Consider the following 9,057-nt stretch of genomic DNA (forward strand, 5'->3'; position numbering starts at 1 on the left):
GAGCTGGTAAAGTTAGTAGCGCTAGAGGAGTAGTAAGTAAAAATGTTATCTATACTTAGGTTATCGCTGCAGTTGACGCGGCATGAGGTATTCTGGGCGGTGCAGCTCTTCTACTTATTTTGCAGGATGTAATAACGGAATTAATTTATTTACGCGGTTGTGCAGATGCGTAAGTTATAACTCTAGTTTCTAGATAGTACGTTAACTAATTTAAAATAAATTTAGGATGTAAAATTATGTGTAAATGAAAGACGCTGCTACTAAAAGCGTAGTTTTTCTGCCTTAGTCCTTTAAGAGCCTTATCTTTTGTTTATTTATTCTACGCGGCTATTCATTTTATCTAAGATTTTATATAATATAAAGTAAAATAATATTCTCATTCTTTTAATCAAATAAGTCTATACGTGTAAAATAATAGTTGTACGAGCTGACCGATAGGGACTTAGTTAATATATTCGTTAGTAACTTCTTAAAACTATAATACTCTAATTTAAAAATACTATTTCTTATCTTTTCTTTAATTATTATTATTATTATTAATCATACACGCTTGCAACCTTTCGGTTATGGCGGTTTGAAGAAACAATTAGAATACATGATTTTCGCACCTTATTTGAAAACTAAAATATGTAATAAATGAAGTATGGAAAATACCGTCTTATTTTTTGTTTTTTCTATTTTTATTATGTGTTTTGAGATTTTCTTCTTATCTCTGGCGTATTTCTCCTTTTTATGAAAAGGATAATGTCGTGAATCTGACCGTTTTTATCTACCAATTTTGGTGTAATGCCTAAGACTATTTTTATTTATTTCCGGAACCTTATAATCTCTTAACTAAATATATTTAATATATTTAATTATTTTAGATTTCTAGGTTTCCCCATTCTATAAATAAATTGTCTTTTGGATTTTTATTGCTTCTTTGTGCAATTTTTGTTTTATTTAAGAACTTTTCCAATAAAATAATACCATTATTATTAAATAATAAATGGTTATAATTAAATTGTCTTTTGTCTTTAAGTTCTTTTTTTAACATCTTTCTTTTTAAATTATAAAATATACATTCCATAATTAGATGTTTTGATGTTTGTAGTGTATTTCTGCATAAACAGTTTTTACTTAAAATGCCAGCTTTTAGTATTTTAACTAAATAACTGTTGAAATAACCGTGCCCGATTCTTAATTATGTTAAAGAAGAAATAAAATTATTACTAAATTTAGTAAAAATTTTATTTCTTTTTAATCTAGGCTAATTATAATAATTAACCCTATTTTTGTGTTTTTTAAATTTTTCTTTCTATTCTATTAAATCTTGTTCTTTTATTTTCCTTTTTAAAAAGGCAAAAGATTTATAGAGACTTTTTTGTTTTTGTTTTGCAGCTTTTTTTGCTAGAAAGTTTGCTTTTTCGTTTTCAGTAATATTTGAATGTCCAGGAACCTATTCTATAAATAAATTAATATTTTTTAGAAATTAATTCTCCCGCTATTTCCCAGATTTCTGATGCTATTTCTTGTCCTGCCTTAATTTTTAGAGATTCCAACCTCTTTATTGCAGCTTGGTTGTCAGTGAAAAAATAGATATTTTTCACTATATTATTTTTATTAATTAATTTAAGAGATTTGATAAAACCTTCTCTTAAGTTAATTAATTCTGCGTTATACACTTCCATATTTTTGCCCAAGCTATAATTTATTTCAAAAACAGATTTATTATCTATTTCTCTATAAATTCCAGCTTCTGTGGATTTTTTATTTTTTATTTCTAGCATTAAGCCATCTATATAAATTAAGAGATTTTTTTTAGAATTTAAGCTTTTTTTTTTATTTTTATAGTTTTCTGCTTCTAAATTCTTAAGTATACTATTAATATTAAAATTAATATTATTTTCTACCTATGGTGAGTCTAAAACAATATTTATTTCTTCAATTTTAGTATATAGGTTTATCAAAAAATTAATTTTTAACAAAATATTATCTAATGTAGAAATGTAATCTTTTTTATTTTCATCTTTTTTATTTTCATACTAATGTAAATATTTTTTATTTTTATTTTCATCTTCTCTTCCAAAGATTGTTTCTAGTGGAAAAGATTCTGGGGTTCTTATTTTTATTAGATAATTTTTATTAAGATATAGAGATTTTAGAGCATATCTTCTTTATATACTATTTAATTTTATTTCCGGTAGTAAAATAGATGCTTCAATCTTTAATAAATGTATTAGAGTTGTTTTAAAGGCACTTGTTATTTTTCTTAATATTTTATTTTGAATTAATCTAAATTCTTTTAAAATTTTTTATTATTTTTGATTTTTCCACTATATTTCAGATCTATAGTCAGAAACGGAATAAACGCAGCTTTTGTATAATTGTATTAATACTTTTGTTTTTAATTCTTTTTCTGAATTTGCTAGCGCTTTAATAAAATTAAATATTTTATTTGCTGCACTAGTTTTAATTTTTATGTGGTTTTTAAAATTTAAATCTATATCAAAAAATATGCCTAGCCATTTTAATTGTTTGGTGGGTTTGATTTTTGTATTGTTTGGTAGTATCAAATTTATTTCTCTATTTTTTTTATTATTTTTTGTTTTGAAATGAATTAGTTCTGATTTTATATTATCAAAAGCTACTGTATTATTTTGTGCCCAATCGAACGCAATTTTTGCAGCTTCTTCTAATTCTTTTATATTTTGTTTTATTATTTTATTTGTTGAAACTAACGCCAAATCGTCTATATAAGAGGGTTTCTTAATAGATGGCATTTTTTGTTCCAACTCATTAAATAATGGTGTTAAATATAATAAAAATAAAATTGGTGAAATTGGTGAACCTTGTGATATGTCTGTTTCTATTGATTTTAATTTTTCTATTCGCCCATCAAAAGACAATTTAATTAATCTTTTTAACATGAAATTATCAATCCACCAAATTAGTTGTTTTGGAAATTTCATATCTTTTAAAGTATTTATTAATTTTTTTTTTGAAACATTATCAAAAGCGCTTTTAACGTCTAGAAATAACACAGAGGTTTTTAATTTTGTAGAATCTGCTATTTCTATATCATGAACTAAAGACAAAGCTGCATTAATTGCAGATCTTTGTTTTCTGCCTCTAATTTGTTTTGGATTTAGAATTCCGAGTCTATTAGTTTCTGATATAAAAGCTATTCTTTTTGCTATTATTTTCTCTAAGATTTTTTTTAGACAATTTAGGAGACTTATGATTCTGTAAGCCTTTGAAATGTCGTAGTCCGATTTATTTGGTTTTGGTAAAATTGCTCCAATTACTTCCTTAAAACAAATTGGGTGATAATCATTGTTTAATAATTTTATAAATAAATCATTAAATTTTTCCGATATAATTTCATAGACTCTTTTTAGGCATAGAAAATTAATTCCATCGGGGCCTGGCGCTTTTTTGAAGTTTAATATAAAAATAGCGTTTTTTATCTCTTTATTTTTGATTTTCTCCCAAATAATTAATTTTTTATTAATTATTTTTTCTGCAAATTGGGTTTTTGCATTTTTTGTATAATTTGGAGGTGATGGAAACAGCGCTTTTCTTAACAAGTCTACCTTTTCTTGAAAATTTGATGCAATTTGATTTTTAAATTTTAAATTTAACATTTTTTGAATTTTCCTTGATTTAGAAAAATTTAGCGCTAAGAAAATTTCTTTATCTTTTGCATTTTCTAGAAAGTCGACTTAAGATTTTTCTTTTGCAAGTCTAATTTCTTTAAAATGTTTATTTTTTTTTGTTTTAAATAAATCTCAATTTTCTTGCGATTTATTTAGCTTCTACCTTCTTTTTGTCGCAATATTTCTTTTCTTGTTTCATTTATTTTTTTATTCCACCAGTTTTTAGATTTTAATAAAATATTTAATAATGACGTAGATTTCTCTACTGCTAAAATTAAATTTTTTTGAAATAAAGATGTTGTCTTTTCTAAATTGTTTTCTAAATTTAATCTTTCTCTGTTGTTGTTAGAGAAAAGAAGATTAATTCATAAATTATTTTTATCTAGATTTTTGTCTAAATTTAATAATTCTTTTTCGAATTTATTCCAATCTATTTTATTCTAATTAAATCTATTAGTTGACAGTGAATTGTTAACTAAATTATTATTAGATTTTATTTCAATTGAAATAACTTCATGATCTGATTCTGTATTCATTTCCTCATCAATTTTCCAACTTTTAATTAACTTTTTTAAATTAATCGTTGCAAATGATAAATCTATAATTAAGAATCCCATCTTGTCTTTTCTGACATAATAATATGCCATTTTAATTGATTAATTGTAAATTATTATTTTCAATCAACTCTATTATTTTGTCTGATCTTAAATTATATTTAATTTCAGAATTTTATAAAGAGTGATGAGCATTAAAATCTCCAATTAATAATGTTTTTTTGGTGCAATAAAGATTTATTTTATTAAATAATCTTTTTATTGTATATTCACTATTTTTTGTGTTTTGTTGCTTTTTATTGTAGATGTTAAAAATTCTGATTTCTCTAAATTTATTTGATTTTATATCAATTATTTGATAGTCTTCGTTATCTATTAAATCTATTCTGTTTGTAATTTCAAAGGGTGTATTTTTTGCAATAAATATTACCACCCTTATTCTATTTTTTTGTTTTTCTTTGGGATTTGTTAAAATTGATTGAAATCTAGAATGTGAAATGGTGTTGTTTTCTTTTGAAACCCATGATTTCTGCAAGAAAATTAATTCTGCTTTATTTAATGCAGAATTTAGCATTGATTGCATTATATTTGTTGACCTTCTGCAATTATGCTGTATGATTCTCAATTTGTTGTTTTTATTCATTTTGAGAATTAGATTGTTTTTTGTTTTTTAAATATATTGGGTCGTTTGTTATATGTTCTCCACTGCAATTTGCACATTTTGCTTTGATATGTTCGCAGAACTTTTTTGTTTCCTGACAATTGTTGCAAATGTGATTAATTGTTTTATGATTTTTTGCGTAAATACCACAAATTGAATTGTTTCTGCATTTAATTGCGAAATGTCCAGTTTTTTGGCAATTTGTGCATTTATTGTTGCCGAAAAGTTTTAAATATCTTTCCGTTTTCAATTTTTCTCCACCCAAAAATATATATCCTCTTTTTTGAGTGTGTATTGCTTCTTCTTTTGTTTTAATTATAATGACTATTAAAGAAAAATTTTTTTTAATTAATTTTTCTTCTCTAACCAACTATCTTGATTTATTTGCAATTTTAATTGCATTATCTATCTTAATTTTTATTTTGAGCTTTTCCATATTTTTGTATTGTTTAATTTCTACTCCATGAACAATTAAAAATCTCTAAATTTCAATATTGATTGGTTTTTGAATATATTCATCAATTTTGATGAGTTCTTCAAAAATATCCTCTTTGTATTTAAGAATTTTTTTTTTTATGTGTTTTCGTATACAATTAGCATTAGATTGCCTTTAAGATTTATAGAAATTCTAGAAATTATTATTTCTAGATTTTTAGATTTTTAATAAAGAACTTGATTTATTTTTTCTCTAAAAACGTTTAGTTTTTAAATTAGTGAGATTATTATCGTTCTCGGTATAATTAATCTTCTTTAATTAATTAAAATTATTTGTTTTTATTATTTTTATTGTTGTTGAGTTATCGATTTTTGATTATTTTTATTTTGTTTTTATCTTATTGATTAATTTTGTGATTTCTGTACCATTTCTACGTAGGATTTTTTAGGATTTTCGAATTCTCTTATTTTAATTTTCAGGTTTTCTATTTCTTTTATCTTTTCTTTCAAAAGATCGTTTAATCTCTTTAATTCTAGAATTAAATCTTTTCTATTTAATTCTTCCTCGTCTAAATCTATTAAGATTTGTCTTTTCTATCTTTTTTTGTTAGTATTTTTGAGCATCGGGATATAGTCCTAAGTTATCATTACTAGTTTATCAAGAGATGAACTAATAAGTATATTATCCGCCATTATTAAACTAAACTAATTTAGTTTAGTTTAATCTTTAGCGAGAAAACTTTTTTTTTGTAGTCAATAATCGCAAAAATCTCGATATTTTTAATCTCTGATTTTTATTTATCGGTTTCTGATATTGTTTGTATTTTTAAATATTGTATTTTCGTTTTTCTTGCTCTTTCGATTGATGTACTTTTATTTGGTTTTGAATGCTTCGTTCAAAAGTTATGAAAGGGTCGTTCTGTCCGAAGGTCGTTCTGGTTTTATGTAATGAGATTTGTGCAATTAGCATTAGATTGCCTTTAGGATTTATAGAAATTTTAGAAATTATTATTTTTAGATTTTTAGATTTTTGGTAGAGAACTTGATTTATTTTTTTTTCTAAAAACGTTTAGTTTTTGAATTGGTGGGGTTGTTATTGTTCTCAGTATAATTAATCTTCTTTGATTAATTGGAATTGTTTGTTTTTGTTGTTATTATTAAGCTGTCGATTTTTGGTTATTTTCGTTTTGTTTTTGTTTTGTTGATTGATTTTGTGATTTCTGTGCTATTTCTGCGTAGGATTTTTTTGGATTTTCGAGTTCTCTTATTTTAATTTTCAGATTTTCTACTTCTTCTGTCTTTTCTTTTAGAAGATTGTTTAATCTTTTTAGTTCTAGAATTAAATCTTTTTTGTTTAATTCTTTCTCATCTAAATTTATTGAGATTTGTCTTTTCTGTCTTTTTTTATTAATATTCTTGAGTATTGGGATATAGTTCTGAGTTACTATTACTAGTTCATCGAGAGATGAACTGGTAAGTATATTATCCGCTATTATTAAGCTAAACTAATTTTAGTTTAATTTAATTTTTAGTAAGAAAATCCCTTTTTTGTAGTTATTATTTATTTATTTATTTATTTATCATACACGCATGCAACCTTTCGGTTATGGCGGTTTGAAGAATACTTATTCTAAATACATGATTTTTCGCACCTCATATTAAACAAGACATGAAGAATACTGTTATAATATTTTTGATTTTTGTATAGTAATTTGAGACTTCTTCTAATCTCTTACAATCTCGGCTTCTACTTTTTTATGAGAGAATAATGTCGTGAGTCTGACCGTTTTTATCCACTAATTTTAGTGTAATGCCGAAGAGAATTTTTACTTATTTCCGGAATCTTATAATCTATAATAGATTTTCTAGATTTCTAGATTTCCCCGTACTATAAATAAATCTCTTTTAGATTGGTCTATTTAGTTTATACTTCTATAGATAGAAGTCCTATTATTAGAGTGTTATTATAAGGCACTCTTTTTGATATAAGTAGTAATAAGACTACTAGTACTGTTATTATTGTGATGTACCCACACATGTCCTTTACAGAGACTACTGTCTATTTTATAGTAGTAGAACTACTAGTACTGTTATTATTGTGATGTACCCACACACGTCCTTTACAGAGACTACTGTCTATTTTATAATAGTAGATCTACTGTTTGAGAACTATTTGACAAATTGTTCTAAGTCAACTAGGTACGACTCTCAAAGAGGGAAGTGTTGATTAGACAAACAGTATTAAGGCACGACTCTTAACAAAGTTCAAATAGTCTAAAGATGTCAAACACACCTTATTCAGTTGCTCTAGTGTAGTAGGACAACTGTTTTTCTGTTTTGCTCTGTTTGTCAGAAAAAATCATAAAAACTGACAAACAGGCAGAACTGTAGGGGGTGGTGGCAGGAATCGAACCTACACGCATGGTAAAAGACGAAAACCCAGCGCTTCCAGGTACAGCACTACACCACTATACCACACCACCTGTAGTTATTATTATTATTATTAATCATACACGCTTGCAACCTTTCGGTTATGGCGGTTTGAAGAAACAATTAGAATACATGATTTTCGCACCTTATTTGAAAACTAAAATATGTAATAAATGAAATATGGAAAATACCGTCTTATTTTTTGTTTTTTTTTTTTTTTTTTTTTTTTTTTCTATTTTTATTATGTGTTTTGAGATTTTCTTCTTATCTCTTGCGTATTTCTCCTTTTTATGAAAAGAACAATGTCGTGAATCTGACCGCTTTTATCCACCAATTTTGGTGTAATGCCTAAGACTATTTTTATTTATTTCCGGAACCTTATAATCTATTCATTAAATATATTTAATATATTTAATTATTTTAGATTTCTAGGTTTCCCCATCCTATAAATAAATTGTCTTTTGGATTTTTATTACTTCTTTGTGCAATTTTTGTTTTATTTAAGAACTTTTCCAATAAAATAATACCATTATTATACTCAACGACCTTCGGACAGAACGACCCCCTCATAACTTTTGAACGAAGCATCCAAAACCAAATAAAAGTACATCAATCGAAAGAGCAAGAAAAACGAAAATACAATATCCAAAAATACAAACAATATCAGAAACCGATAAATAGAAATCAGAGATCAAAAATATCGAGATTTTTGCGATCGTCGACTACAAAAAAAAAGTTTTCTCACTAAAAATTAAACTAAACTAAATTAATTTAGTTTAATAATAACGGATAATATACCCACCAATTCATCTCTCGATAAACTAATAATAGCAACTCAAAACTATATCTCGATGCTCAAAAACACTAACAAAAAAAGATAAAAAAGACAAATCTCAATAGATTTGGATGAGAAAGAATTAAACAGAGAAGATTTAATTCTAAAACTAAAGAAATTAAACGATCTTCTAAAAGAAAAGACAGAAGAAGTAGAAAATCTGAAAATTAAAATAAGAGAACTCGAAAATTCCAAAAAATCCTACGCAGAAATAGCACAGAAATCACAAAATCAATCAACAAGACAAAAACAAAACGAAAATAATCAAAAATCGACAGCTCAACAACAACAATAATAATAAAAACAAACAATTCCAATTAATCAAAGAAGATTAATTATACCGAGAATGATAACAAATTTATTAATTCAAAAACCAAACGTTTTTAGAGAAAAAATAAATTAAGTTTTCTACCAAAAATCTAAAAATCTAGAAATAATAATTTTTGGAATTTTTATAAATCCTAAAGGCAATCTAATGCTAATTGCACACGAAAACACACAAAA

The sequence above is a fragment of the Arthrobotrys flagrans genome (genome assembly GCF_004000055.1).
Source record: "Arthrobotrys flagrans strain CBS H-5679 chromosome Unknown unitig_9, whole genome shotgun sequence".
In the NCBI taxonomy this organism is placed as follows: Eukaryota; Fungi; Ascomycota; class Orbiliomycetes; order Orbiliales; family Orbiliaceae; genus Arthrobotrys; species Arthrobotrys flagrans.